Below are 16,040 nucleotides of genomic sequence, written 5' to 3'. Positions count from 1 at the left end.
GTTGTTAACTCGCCCTCTTCTTGGACACAGGAGTCCAAATCCATGATACACATAGGCTGCTTGCACGTGTCTTTAAAGTTCTGGATAAAACGGGCTTTTAACTTGGCCCATGATCCAATGGAGTTGGGCGGCAAACCTTTCAACCAAGTACGAGCCGTTCCGTCCAACATCATGGTGAAATACTTAGCGCACGCGGCATCGCAAACATCCAACAGCTCCATTGCCATCTCGTAAATTTCAACCCAAGCTTCAGGGGGTTGATCTGCTGTGTAATTAGGCACCTTACGAGGACCCTTAAAATCTTTGGGCAAACGCTCATTACGTATAGCCGGCACTAAACATGGCACACCCAAGGTTCTAGAGGTCACGCCTGCCTCCACTGAAGTTGAGGGATAAACCGGAGAACCCTGATGAGCCGTTTGTTGAGCCGCCAGCTCGGCCTCCCGACGCGCTCTGCCCTGATCCACCAAAGTCTATGCGTTGGCAACACCACGCGCCGGGTCATACCCACGAGGCTGGTTGCGGTGCCGTTCACTGCTTGAAACTACCGGTGAATCAATGTGCCTACTGTAACTCTGGCTTGGACGAGGGGTTGAGTGAACTCGCTCGCGACTATAAGAATAAGCCACCTGCTGAGCCACGGCTGTCTGAAGAAGTTCCCTGGCCCGTCGTGTCTCTATTGCCGTTGGAGACTCGCCTTCAACTGGTAGAGCCGCCAATCGCATTGCCGCAGCAATCATATTGTCCAAAGGGTTAGAATAATGACCCGGTGGCGTCAAAACATGCTGAGGCGGGGTATTATTCACACATGGAGAGCCAATCGTGCGTGGCTAAACTGGCACTCCAGCCCCACGCGCTTCAACCGCCCGGTTTACCACCGGCGGTGTTGGGGAACGTAGTAATTTCAAAAAAATTCCTACGCACACGCAAGATCATGGTGATGCATAGCAACGAGAGGGGAGAGTGTTGTCTACATACCCTCGTAGACCGAAAGCGGAAGCGTTAGCACAACGCGGTTGATGTAGTCGTACATCTTCACGATCCGACCGATCAAGTACCGAACGCACGGCACCTCCGAGTTCAGCACACGTTCAGCCCGATGACGTCCCTCGAACTCCGATCCAGCCGAGTGTTGAGGGAGAGTTTCGTCAGCACGACGGCGTGGTGACGATGATGATGTTCTATCGACGCAGGGCTTCGTCTAAGCACCGCTACAGTATTATCGAGGTGGACTATGGTGGAGGGGGCACCGCACACAGCTAAAAGATCAAACAATCAATTGTTGTGTCTCTAGGGTGCCCCCTGCCCCCGTATATAAAGGAGCAAGGGGGGAGGTGCGGCCGGCCAGGAGGGGGCGCGCCACGAGGAGTCCTACTCCCACCGGGGTAGGACTCCCTCCCTTTTCCTTGTTGGATTAGGAGAAGAGGGGGAAAGAGGTGGAGGAGAAGAAGGAAAGGGGGGGCGCCGCCCCCCTCTCCTTGTCCTATTCGGACAGGGGGGAGGGGCACGCGGCCCTTGCCCTGGCCACCTCTCCTCTTCTCCACTAAGGCCCACTATGGCCCATTAACCCCCGGGGGGTTCCGGTAACCCCTCCGGTACTCCGGTAAAATCCCGATTTCACCCGGAACACTTCCGATATCCAAATATAGGCTTCCAATATATCAATCTTCATGTCTCGACTATTTCGAGACTCCTCGTCATGTCCATGATCACATCCGGGACTCCGAACAACCTTCGGTACATCAAAACATATAAACTCATAATATAACTGTCATCGAAATGTTAAGCGTGCGGACCCTACGGGTTCGAGAACTATGTAGACATGACCGAGACACGTCTCCGGTCAATAACCAATAGCGGAACCTGGATGCTCATATTGGCTCCCACATATTCTACGAAGATCTTTATCGGTCAGACCGCATAACAACATACGTTGTTCCCTTTGTCATCGGTATGTTACTTGCCCGAGATTCGATCGTCGGTATCTCAATACCTAGTTCAATCTCGTTACCGGCAAGTCTCTTTACTCGTTCCATAATACATCATCCCGCAACTAACTCATTAGTTGCAATGCTTGCAAGGCTTAAGTGATGTGCATTACCGAGTGGGCCCAGAGATACCTCTCCGACAATCGGAGTGACAAATCCTAATATCGAAATACGCCAACCCAACAAGTACCTTCGGAGACACCTGTAGAGCACCTTTATAATCACCCAGTTACGTTGTGACGTTTGGTAGCACACAAAGTGTTCCTCCGGTAAACGGGAGTTGCATAATCTCATAGTCATAGGAACATGTATAAGTCATGAAGAAAGCAATAGCAACATACTAAACAATCGAGTGCTAAGCTAACGGAATGGGTCAAGTCAATCACATCATTCTCCTAATGATGTGATCCCGTTAATCAAATGACAACTCATGTCTATGGCTAGGAAACATAACCATCTTTGATCAACGAGCTAGTCAAGTAGAGGCATACTAGTGACACTATGTCTATGAATTCACACAAGTATTATGTTTCCGGTTAATACAATTCTAGCATGAATAATAAACATTTATCATGATATAAGGAAATAAATAATAACTTTATTATTGCCTCTAGGGCATATTTCCTTCAGTCTCCCACTTGCACTAGAGTCAATAATCTAGATTACACAGTAATGATTCTAACACCCATGGAGCCTTGGTGCTGATCATGTTTTGCTCGTGGAAGAGGCTTAGTCAACGGGTCTGCAACATTCAGATCCGTATGTATCTTGCAAATTTCTATGTCTCCCACCTGGACTAAATCCCGGATGGAATTGAAGCGTCTCTTGATGTGCTTGGTTCTCTTGTGAGATCTGGATTCCTTCGCCAAGGCAATTGCACCAGTATTGTCACAAAAGATTTTCATTGGACCCGATGCACTAGGTATGACACCTAGATCGGATATGAACTCCTTCATCCAGACTCCTTCATTTGCTGCTTCTGAAGCAGCTATGTACTCCGCTTCACACGTAGATCCCGCCACGACGCTTTGTTTAGAACTGCACCAATTGACAGCTCCACCGTTCAATGTAAACACGTATCCGGTTTGCGATTTAGAATCGTCCGGATCAGTGTCAAAGCTTGCATCAACGTAACCATTTACGATGAGCTCTTTGTCACCTCCATAAACGAGAAACATATCCTTAGTCCTTTTCAGGTATTTCAGGATGTTCTTGACCGCTGTCCAGTGATCCACTCCTGGATTACTTTGGTACCTCCCTGCTAAACTTATAGCAAGGCACACATCAGGTCTGGTACACGGCATTTCATACATGATAGAGCCTATGGCTGAAGCATAGGGAACATCTTTCATCTTCTCTCTATCTTCTGCAGTGGTCGGGGATTGAGTCTTACTCAACTTCACACCTTGTAACACAGGCAAGAACCCTTTCTTTGCTTGATCCATTTTGAACTTCTTCAAAACTTTGTCAAGGTATGTGCTTTGTGAAAGTCCAATTAAGCGTCTTGATCTATCTCTATAGATCTTGATGCCCAATATATATGCAGCTTCACCGAGGTCTTTCATTGAAAAACTCTTATTCAAGTATCCCTTTATGCTATTCAGAAATTCTATATCATTTCCAATCAGCAATATGTCATCCACATATAATATTAGAAATGCTACAGAGCTCCCACTCACTTTCTTGTAAATACAGGCTTCTCCAAAAGTCTGCATAAAACCAAATGCTTTGATCACACTATCAAAGTGTTTATTCCAACTCCGAGAGGCTTGCACCAGTCCATAAATGGATCGCTGGAGCTTGCACACTTTGTTAGCTCCCTTTGGATCGACAAAACCTTCCGGTTGCATCATATACAACTCTTCTTCCAGAAATCCATTCAGGAATGCAGTTTTGACATCCATTTGCCAAATTTCATAATCATAAAATGCGGTAATTTCTAACATGATTCGGACAGACTTAAGCATCGCTACGGGTGAGAAGGTCTCATCATAGTCAATTTTTTGAACTTGTCGAAAACCTTTTGCAACAAGTCGAGCTTTATAGACAGTAACATTACTGTCAGCGTCAGTCTTCTTCTTGAAGATCCATTTATTCTCAATTGCTTGCCGATCATCGGGAAAGTCAACCAAAGTCCACACTTTGTTCTCATACATGGATCCCATCTCAGATTTCATGGCCTCAAGCCATTTTGCGGAATCTGGGCTCACCATCGCTTCTTCATAGTTCGTAGGTTCGTCATGGTCTAGTAGCATAACCTCCAGAACAGGATTACCGTACCACTCTGGTGCGGATCTTAATCTGGTTGACCTACGAGGTTCAGTAACAACTTGATCTGAAGTTCCATGATCATCATCATTAACTTCCTCACTAATTGGTGTAGGCGTCGCAAAAACCGGTTTGTGTGTTGAACTACTTTCCAATAAGGGAGCAGGTACAATTACCTCATCAAGTTCTACTTTCCTCTCGCTCACTTCTTTCGAGAGAAACTCCTTCTCCAGAAAGATTCTGAATTTAGCAATAAAAGTATTGCCTTCGGATCTGTGATAGAAGGTGTACCCAACAGTCTCCTTTGGGTATCCTATGAAGACACATTTCTCCGATTTGGGTTCGAGCTTATCAGGTTGAAGCTTTTTCACATAAGCATCGCAGCCCCAAACTTTAAGAAACAACAACTTTGGTTTCTTGCCAAACCACAGTTCATAAGGCGTCGTCTCAACGCATTTTGATGGTGCCCTATTTAACGTGAATGCGGCCGTCTCTAAAGCATAACCCCAAAACGGTAGCGGTAAATCAGTAAGAGACATCATAGATCGCACCATATCTAGTAGAGTACGATTACGACATTCGGACACACCATTACGCTGTGGTGTTCCGGGTGGCGTGAGTTGCGAAACTATTCCGCATTGTTTCAAATGAAGACCAAACTCATAACTCAAATATTCTCCTCCACGATCAGATCGTAGAAACTTTATTTTCTTGTTACGATGATTTTCTACTTCACTCTGAAATTCTTTGAACTTTTCAAATGTTTCAGACTTATGTTTCATTAAGCAGATATACCCATATCTGCTCAAATCATCTGTGAAGGTGAGAAAATAATGATATCCGCCACGAGCCTCAATATTCATCGGACCACATACATCTGTATGTATGATTTCCAACAAATCTGTTGCTCTCCCCATAGTTCCGGAGAACGGCGTTTTAGTCATCTTACCCATGAGGCACGGTTCGCAAGTACCAAGTGATTCATAATCAAGTGGTTCCAAAAGTCCATCATTATGGAGTTTCTTCATGCGCTTTACACCGATATGACCTAAACGGCAGTGCCACAAATAAGTTGCACTATCATTATCAACTCTGCATCTTTTGGCTTCAATATTATGAATATGTGTATCACTACTATCGAGATTCAACAAAAATAGACCACTCTTCAAGGGTTCATGACCATAAAAGATATTACTCATATAAATAGAACAACCATTATTCTCTGATTTAAATGAATAACCGTCTCGCATCAAACAAGATCCAGATATAATGTTCATGCTTAACGCTGGCACCAAATAACAATTATTTAGGTCTAAAACTAATCCCGAAGGTAGATGTAGAGGTAGCGTGCCGACCGCGATCACATCGACTTTGGAACCATTTCCCACGCGCATCGTCACCTTGTCCTTTAGCCAATCTTCGCTTAATCCGTAGCCCCTGTTTTGAGTTGCAAATATTAGCAACAGAACCAGTATCAAATACCCAGGTGCTACTGCGAGCATTAGTAAGGTACACATCAATAACATGTATATCACATATACCTTTGTTCACCATAACATCCTTCTTATCCACCAAATACTTGGGGCAGTTCCGCTTCCAGTGACCAGTCTGCTTGCAGTAGAAGCACTCAGTCTCAGGCTTAGGTCCAGACTTGGGTTTCTTCTCCTGAACAACAACTTGCTTGCTGTTCTTCTTGAAGTTCCCCTTCTTCTTCCCTTTGCCCTTTTTCTTGAAACTGGTGGTCTTATTGACCATCAACACTTGATGCTCCTTTTTGATTTCTACCTCCGCAGCCTTTAGCATTGCGAAGAGCTCGGGAATCGTCTTATCCATCCCTTGGATGTTATAGTTCATCACGAAGCTCTTGTAGCTTGGTGGCAGTGATTGGAGAATTCTGTCAATGACGCTATCACCCGGAAGATTAATTCCCAGTTGAATCAAGTGATTATTATACCCAGACATTTTGAGTATATGCTCACTGACAGAACTATTCTCCTCCATCTTGCAGCTGTAGAACTTATTGGAGACTTCATATCTCTCAATCCGGGCATTTGCTTGAAATATTAACTTCAACTCCTGGAACATCTCATATGCTCCATGACGTTCAAAAAGTCGTTGAAGTCCCGGTTCTAAGCCGTAAACATGGCACATTGAACTATCGAGTAGTCATCAGCTTTGCTCTGCCAGACGTTCTTAATGTTGTCAGTTGCATCAGCAGCAGGCCTGGCACCCAGCGGTGCTTCCAGGATGTAATTCTTCTGTGCAGCAATGAGGATAATCCTCAAGTTACGGACCCAGTCCGTGTAATTGCTACCATCATCTTTCAACTTTGCTTTCTCAAGGAATGCATTAAAATTCAACGGAACAACAGCATGGGCCATCTATCTACAATCAACATAGACAAGCAAGATACTATCAGGTACTAAGTTCATGATTAATTTAAGTTCAATTAATCATATTACTTAAGAACTCCCACTTAGATAGACATCCCTCTAATCCTCTAAGTGATCACGTGATCCATATCAACTAAACCATGTTCGATCATCACTTGAGATGGAGTAGTTTCAACGGTAAACATCACTATGTTGATCATATCTACTATATGATTCACGCTCGACCTTTCGGTCTCCGTGTTCCGAGGCCATATCTGTTATATGCTAGGTTCGTCAAGCTTAACCTGAGTATTCCGCGTGTGCAACTGTTTTGCACCCGTTGTATTTGAACGTAGAGCCTATCACACCCGATCATCACGTGGTGTCTCAGCACGAAGAACTTTCGCAACGGTGCATACTCAGGGAGAACACTTATACTTTGATAATTTAGTGAGGGATCATCTTATAATGCTACCGTCAATCAAAGCAAGATAAGATGCATAAAAGATAAACATCACATGCAATCAATATAAGTGATATGATATGGCCATCATCATCTTGTGCTTGTGATCTCCATCTCCGAAGCACCGTCATGATTACCATCGTCACCGGCGCGACACCTTGATCTTCATCGTAGCATCGTTGTCGTCTCGCCAATCTTATGCTTCTACGACTATCACTACCGCTTAGTGATAAAGTAAAGCATTACAGGGCGATTTGCATTGCATACAATAAAGCGACAACCATATGGCTCCTGCCAGTTGCCGATAACTCGGTTACAAAACATGATCATCTCATACAATAAAATTTAGCATCATGTCTTGACCATATCACATCACAACATGCCCTGCAGAAACAAGTTAGACGTCCTCTACTTTGTTGTTGCAAATTTTACGTGGCTGCTACGGGCTTATCAAGAACCGTTCTTACCTACGCATCAAAACCACAACGATAGTTTGTCAAGTTGGTGCTGTTTTAACCTTCGCAAGGACCGGGCGTAGCCACACTTGGTTCAACTAAAGTTGGAGAAACTGACACCCGCCAGCCACCTGTGTGCAAAGCACGTCGATAGAACCAGTCTCGCGTAAGCGTACACGTAATGTCGGTCCGGGCCGCTTCATCCAACAATAGCGCCGAACCAAAGTATGACATGATGGTAAGCAGTATGACTTATATCGCCCACAACTCACTTGTGTTCTACTCGTGCATATAACATCAACGCATAAAACCTGGCTCTGATACCACTGTTGGGGAACGTAGTAATTTCAAAAAAATTCCTACGCACACGCAAGATCATGGTGATGCATAGCAACAAGAGGGGAGAGTGTTGTCTATGTACCCTCGTAGACCGAAAGCGGAAGCGTTAGCACAACGCGGTTGATGTAGTCGTACGTCTTCACGATCCGACCGATCAAGTACCGAACGCACGGCACCTCCGAGTTCAGCACACGTTCAGCCCAATGACGTCCCTCGAACTCCGATCCAGCCGAGTATTGAGGGAGAGTTTCATCAGCACGATGGCGTGGTGACGATGATGATGTTCTACTGACGCAGGGCTTCGCCTAAGCACCGCTACTGTATTATCGAGGTGGACTATGGTGGAGGGGGGCACCGCACACGGCTAAAAGATCAAACGATCAATTATTGTGTCTCTAGGGTGCCCCCTTGCCCCCGTATATAAAGGAGCAAGGGGGGAGGTGCGGCCGGCCAGGAGGGGGCGCGCCAGGAGAAGTCCTACTCCCACCGGGAGTAGGACTCCCTCCCTTTTCCTTGTTGGATTAGGAGAAGAGGGGGAAAGAGGTGGAGGAGAAGAAGGAAAGGGGGGGCGCCCCCCTCTCCTTGTCCTATTCGGACTAGGGGGGAGGGGCGCGCGGCCCTTGCCCTGGCCACCTCTCCTCTTCTCCACTAAGGCCCACTATGGCCCATTAACCCCCAGGGGGTTCCGGTAACCCCTCCGGTACTCCGGTAAAATCCCGATTTCACCCGGAACACTTCCGATATCCAAATATAGGCTTCCAATATATCAATATTCATGTCTTGACTATTTCGAGACTCCTCATCATGTCCGTGATCACATCCGGGACTCCGAACAACCTTCGGTACATAAAACATATAAACTCATAATATAACTGTCATCGAAACGTTAAGCATGCGGACCCTACGGGTTCGAGAACTATGTAGACATGACCGAGACACGTCTCCGGTCAATAACCAATAGCGGAACCTGGATGCTCATATTGGCTCCCACATATTCTACGAAGATCTTTATCGGTCAGACCGCATAACAACATACGTTGTTCCCTTTGTCATCGGTATCTTACTTGCCCGAGATTCGATCGTCGGTATCTCAATACCTAGTTCAATCTCGTTACCGGCAAGTCTCTTTACTCGTTCCGTAATACATCATCCCTCAACTAACTCATTAGTTGCAATGCTTGCAAGGCTTAAGTGATGTGCATTACCGAGTGGGCCCAGAGATACCTCTCCGACAATCGGAGTGACAAATCCTAATCTCGAAATACGCCAACCCAACAAGTACCTTCGGAGACACCTGTAGAGCACCTTTATAATCACCCAGTTACGTTATGACGTTTGGTAGCACACAAAGTGTTCCTCCGGTAAACTGGAGTTGCATAATCTCATAGTCATAGGAACATGTATAAGTCATGAAGAAAGCAATAGCGACATACTAAACGATCGAGTGCTAAGCTAACGGAATGGGTCAAGTCAATCACATCATTCTCCTAATGATGTGATCCCGTTAATCAAATGACAACTCATGTCTATGGCTAGGAAACATAACCATCTTTGATCAACGAGCTAGTAAAGTAGAGGCATACTAGTGACACTCTGTTTGTCTATGTATTCACACAAGTATTATGTTTCCGGTTAATACAATTCTAGCATGAATAATAAACATTTATCATGATATAAGGAAATAAATAATAACTTTATTATTGCCTCTAGGGCATATTTCCTTCAGGCGGGTCACTGGTCCCTGCTCCAGGCGTGTTGAAGAGGTTCCTCGGCTCATAAACTGGGAGTAGATGACTCCGGTGTCTCCTCCTCATGACCTCATTTGAAGCGTTCTGATCCAACGTGAGCCGGAAGGAATCCACTTCGATCCGCTGTGCCTGAGCATCCAAGACAGCCCGTTCTGCAGCTATCCTAGCATTCTCAGCCGCCAGCTCTTCCTTGGTTAGAGCTATCTCATCTCGCAGCTTAGCCACATCCACCTTGTGTTGTTCCTGGTTGTCCGGGGTTACTTCCACCCCCATCAGAGTCACCAAAGCCTCTAACAATTATGTGAGAAGTTGAGTCGGCGGGCGCGCAGAGCCGCTAGCACCAGCCGCCGCAGCAGCCATTGAACTAGAGGTCATAGCCGCGGCGGTTGTTGAACCAAGCGCTCGTTGTGTGCCGGCCATGAAGATCGCAACCCTGTTCGGCGGATCGTAGGGGTCCGGAATACTGTCACCATCAGAATAGCCCCCAAGCCGGCCGTCTTGCAGTTGATATAATGAATTGGTCTCGCCCATGGACGACTCACCATCAGAATAGATGGCCATATCACCGCAAGACACAGATCCGTCTTCAATTTCCGCCCCATGGATGAAACCAACAAAGGCACGCTTCACGGTGGGTTGAACTCGGGCGGGTCATGCACGCTGAGCCGTCTCGAGGATGTCGGTGCAGATGTCCGGCTCAGGGCCCGGTTCGCCGATCTTGCCGATGAAGACGTGGATTCCGCCGAAGGGGACCCGGTACCCGTACTCGATTGAGCCGGCCTCGAGGCCCCAGCCTGCATCGTTGATGTAGAGCTTGCCGCGATGACTCTTGGTCATCCGGCCCACAGCGTATCCATTGATCCCTTCGAAGCTGCCATGTAAGAACTCAAAACTACCATGCGCTGGCCCCACAGTGGGCGCCAACTGTTGTGGATTTGTCATGGCAGATGTCCTAGTGTGAGGACTTGTCGTGTGGCCAACGCAATTAGGTAGTAGCCTGAACGGGGTTGATCGGAATCGAGAGATGTGAAGCGAGCGAACACACAAGACAAGCGTTTAGACAGCTTCGGGCCCCGGGAAACATCATCCGGTAATAACCCTACATGTTGTTTGTGGCTAGGTCTCATTATGCTCATGAGGGAGTTGCCGCATAAACCGGCTCTCCTCTAGTTGTGTCTAGCCTTCAAGATTATTCAGCCTGTCCCTCTTGGGGTGCCCTGCCCCTCCTTATATAAGTTAGAGGGGCGGGTTACATGTGGAGTCCTACCAGGATTAGGAATAGTCTATCTTGTAATACAAGCCGGATACAAGTCCGGGTCTTGATTCCTTGTAAGGGAAATAATCCTCACGCCTTTCTTCTTAAGTCGACCCACCATCACATGAACCGGCCAACTGGGCCTTGGGCCTTGTCGTCCATCTAACCCGCCCGCCGGGTCATCAGTGAGTTGCAATGTTCACGCGGGTTGCCTGTAAACCGCCAGGTCCGGGCGGGTCACCAGTGAGTCACCAAGCTCCAGCTGGGTCATACATCCGGCGGGTTACACCGCGGGGTATATCCGCGACACCACCACATGCTATTAATCCCGATATGTCGCAAGTTATTGATGATGCTACTTCTATGAATGCTACTCATGATGATGCTAGCACCTTGCTTGATGATGGTGTGCCACTGGGTGATTTTCTTGATGAACAAATTGCTAGAGCCAAAGAGAATGAAATTACTGAAACTGATGAAATTATTGAAACTGATGAAGGTTATGTTATGGATGAGGAGAACACTAGAGATTTTCTTGCTTGCAATGATAGGGATGATCTTAAGAAATTATTATGCAAACTGAAAGAAAAATCTTTGAATGCTAGAATGAAATGTGATCCTAAGTTTGCTACTTCACCTATCTTTGTTGATGATAAGGATTATGAATTCTCTATCTACCCAGAGTTAATTACTTTGGTTGAATCTGATCACTTCCATGGTTATGAAACTAAAACTGTGGTGGCACACCTTACTAAATTAAATGATATAGCCACCCTATTTGCTCATGATGAGAAGATTCGCTACTACTATATCCTCAAATTATTTTCGTTCTCATTAAAGGGTGATGCTAAGATATGGTATAATACTCTTGCTCCTGATTGTGTGCATAGTCCCCAGGATATGCTTTATTACTTCTCTGAAAAATATTTTCCTGCTCATAAGAAACAAGTTGCCTTACAGGAAATATTTAATTTTGTGCAAATTGAAGAAGAGAGTCTCCCACAAGCTTGGGGGAGGCTTCTCCAATTGCTTAATTCTTTGCCTGATCATCCAATTAAGAAAAATTAAATACTTGATATCTTCTATAATGGACTAACCGATGCTTCTGGGGACTTCCTAGGTAGTTGTGTTGGTTGTGTTTTCAGGGAATGAACTGTTGAACAAGCTAAGGAATTATTGAATAACATATTGAAAAACTATGATGATTGGACTCTTCCTGAACCACCGCATAAAACCACTCCGAAGAAGAGCGGTATCTTATATCTAAGTTTTGAAGATATGCAAGAGGCAAAGAAATGTATGAAGGAAAAAGGTATTAAAGCAGAGGATGTTAAAAATTTACCACCTATTTAAGAATACGTGGACTTGATACATCACCACCCAAGGTGGTAAAGGTAAACTCCTTAATGAAATCTGATGAAAGGGACAATCCTTATAATATGCATCCTAGTCAATGCCTTTATGAGTTTGACAATTACATTAGAAAACAAGATCACTTCAATGAAAATGTTATGAAACAATTGAAATAAAACTCTGATATGATTGCTCGTTTGAGTGACTTGTTATTTAGAATCTCTAATGATGTTAGAGGCGTAGGAAAACATGCATCTATGGTTCACACTCAGTTAGAACAAGTTGCTAAATCTCAGAGAGAGTTGCTTGAGGAAATGAATAATAATATCAATGATCATGCTATTAGAGTAGTAACTAGAGGAGGTAGAATGACTCAGGAACCACTTTATCTTGAGGGACACCCTAAAAGAATTGAACAATACTCTCAAAGAAATAACACTGATGCACCCAGTCCTTCTAAAAAGAAAAAGAAAAAGAACAATGATGGGACTTTGCATACTAGAAAAATCTCCTGAAGATAATAATGATGTTTCTATCTCTGATGATGAAACTCAATCTGGTAATGAACATTCATCTAGTGATAATGAAAAAAGATAATGAGGATGTTCATGAAGACACTCAACCAAACAGTGATAAAGAACCAGATAATGATGTTGAGATAGAACCAGCTGTTGATCTTGATAACCCACAACCTAAAAATAAAAGATATGATAAAAGGGATTTCATGGCAAGAAAACATGGTAAAGAAAGAGAACCATGGGTTCAAAAACCCATGCCCTTTCCACCTAAACCAACTAAGAAAAAATATGATGAAGAATTTGAACGCTTTGCTGAAATGCTTAGGCCAGTCTTTTTGCGCACTCGCTTGACTGATATTTTAAAGATGACCCCTTATGCAAAATACATGAATGACATCATCTCTAATAAAAGAAAGATAACTGAATCTGAATTCTCCACCATGCCTGCTAATTATTCTTTTAAGGTTGGATTGCCTAAAAAACTTGGAGATCCAGGAATACCAACTATACCTTGCTCCATCAAAATAAACTATGTTAAAACTGCCTTATGTGATTTAGGAGCTGGTGTTAGTGTTATGCCTTTCTCTTTATATAAAAGACTTGATTTGAATAAAATCACACCTACTGAAATATCTTTGCAAATGGCTGACTAATACGTCCATTTTGCATCATGTTTTCTTACTGTTATTTATAATGTTTTTATCCATAATAATGCTTTTTGGAGTAACTCTAATGTCTTTTCTCTCATAATTTGCAAGGAACACACCAAGAGGGACAATTCCAGCAGCTGGAAATCTGGACCTGGAAAAGCTACGTCAGGCCACCTATTCTGCACAACTCCAAATAAGCTGAAACTTCACGAAGATTTTTTATGGATTATTTAAGAAATATTGGAGCCAATAAACACCAGAGGGGGCCACCAGGTGGGCACAACCCACGTGGGCGCGCCAGGACCCCCAGGCGCGCCCTAGTGGGTTGTGGCCTCCTCGGCCCACCTCCGGTGCCCATCTTTTGGTATATAAGTCATTTTTACCTAGAAAAAATAAGGAGAGGTTTTCGGGACGGAACGCCGCCATCTCGAGGCGGAACTTGGGCAGGAGCACTTTTGCCCTCCGGTGGAGCGATTCTGCCAGGGGAACTTCCCTCGCGGAGGGGGAAATCATCATCATCATCATCACCAACAACTCTCCCATCTTGGGGAGGGCAATCTCCATCAACATCTTCACCAGCACCATCTCATCTCAAACCGTAGTTCATCTCTTGTATTCAATCTTGTTACCGGAACTATAGATTGGTGCTAGGGGGTGACTAGTAGTGTTGATTACATCTTGTAGTTGATTACTATATGGTTTATTTGGTGGAAGATTATATGTTCAGATCCATTATGCTATTTAATAATCCTCTGATCATGAACATGTTTATCATTTGTGAGTAGTTACTTTTGTTCTTGAGGTCACGGGAGAAATCATGTTGCAAGTAATCATGTGAACTTGATATGTGTTCGATATTTTGATAGTATGTATGTTGTTATTCCCTTAGTGGTGTCATGTGAACGTCGACTACATGACACTTCACCATATTTGGGCCTAAGGGAATGCATTGTGGAGTAGCAATTAGATGGTGGGTTGCGAGAGTGACAGCAACTTAAACCCCAGTTTATGTACTATTCCGTAAGGGACTGATTGGATCCAAAAGTTTAATGCTATGGTTAGAATTTATTCTTAATACTTTTCTCGTAGTTGCGGATGCTTGCGGGAGGGTTAATCATAAGTAGGAGGTTTGTTCAAGTAAGAACAGCACCTAATCACCGGTCCACCCACATATCAAAGTATCAAAGTAGCGAACACAAATCGAACCAACATGATGAAAGTGACTAGATGAAATTCCCGTGTACCCTCAAGAACGCTTTGCTTATCATAAGAGACCGTTTTGGCCTGTCCTTTGCCTCAAAAGGATTGTACTACCTTGCTGCATACTTGTTACAATTATCGTTATTTGCTCGTTACAAATTATCTTGCTATCAAACTACTCGCTACTTACAATTTCAGCATTTGCAGACAATACCTTACTGAAAACTACTTGTCATTTCCTTCTGCTCCTCGTTGGGTTCGACACTCTTACTTATCGAAAAGAGCTACAATTGATCCCCTATACTTGTGGGTCATCACTGACAAATCAACTGGCATACCTATCGGTATTTGTGAGGATGTGCCCGTTGTTGTTGCAAATGTTACTATTTTAACTGACTTTGTTATACTTGAGATGCCCGAGGACGACAACATGTAGATTATCCTTGGTAGACCCTTCTTGAATACTGCAAGGGCTGTTATTGATTGCAATAAAAGCAAGGTCACTTTTTATATCAATGGTAATGAGCATACAGTGCACTTTCCGAAGAAACAATTCCAAGTGAATGGTATTAATGTTATTGAAAAATCTCCGACAATCACTATTGGAAGTTTTAAACTACCTCTACCTATTACCAAAAAGAAATATGAAATGTTTATTGTTGGGGACATGCATATCCCCGTTGAGGTAACTTAGTGTTTTACGAAAATTCTTCGGTTTCATGCTAATCGAAAGTGGTTGTTAATAAGACTTGATCAACCTTATTAATGGATCATTTTTGAGAGGTATGAAGTTGATGAATTTATTAGTCACTACCTTCTATCCTTACCTATTGTTTTCTATTTTTCTTAGTTAAATAAAATAAAATGCCATGTTTATCCTGTTTTCTGAATTTCCCGTGCAATAAAAAATGACCCAAAAATATAAGTTCTCAGAATGCCCTGAAAATTTAATATGATTTTTTTGAATATTTAGTGCAAATAACAACAGAGGGGGTGCACGAGGTGGGCACAACCCACCTGGGCACGCCAGCAGCCCCAGGCGCGCCCTGGTGGTTGTGATCCCCATGTGGGCCCCCTCACTTATCTCTTTAGCCCATGTCATCACCTACCTCCAGAAAAAATCACCATTGCTCTCTCTCCCGTGTTCTTGCTCTCAAACCCGCGGATTTCGATCTCTTTGCTCGAAGCTCCATTTCCGAAACTGTTTTGGGGGATTGCTACTTGGTATGTGACTCCTCCATTGGCTGTTGTATCTACCGGTGGCATTTCCTGCTCGGCCCTTAACGGTGAACCATGACCCGCCAATGGCTTGGCCCGCTTCGCTCGCTGGACGAGCGACTCTTCCTCCCTGAAACAACAGAAGAACCAGATCAAAATCAACAAAAAGGATGAATTGAGACATGATGGAAAGAGGCAGAAAATCGCTTATTC

This window comes from Triticum aestivum, chromosome 1D, assembly GCF_018294505.1.
Source record: "Triticum aestivum cultivar Chinese Spring chromosome 1D, IWGSC CS RefSeq v2.1, whole genome shotgun sequence".
Classification (NCBI taxonomy): domain Eukaryota; kingdom Viridiplantae; phylum Streptophyta; class Magnoliopsida; order Poales; family Poaceae; genus Triticum; species Triticum aestivum.
The sequence above is the reverse complement of the archived record's forward strand: the minus strand, read 5'-3'. Positions refer to the sequence as shown.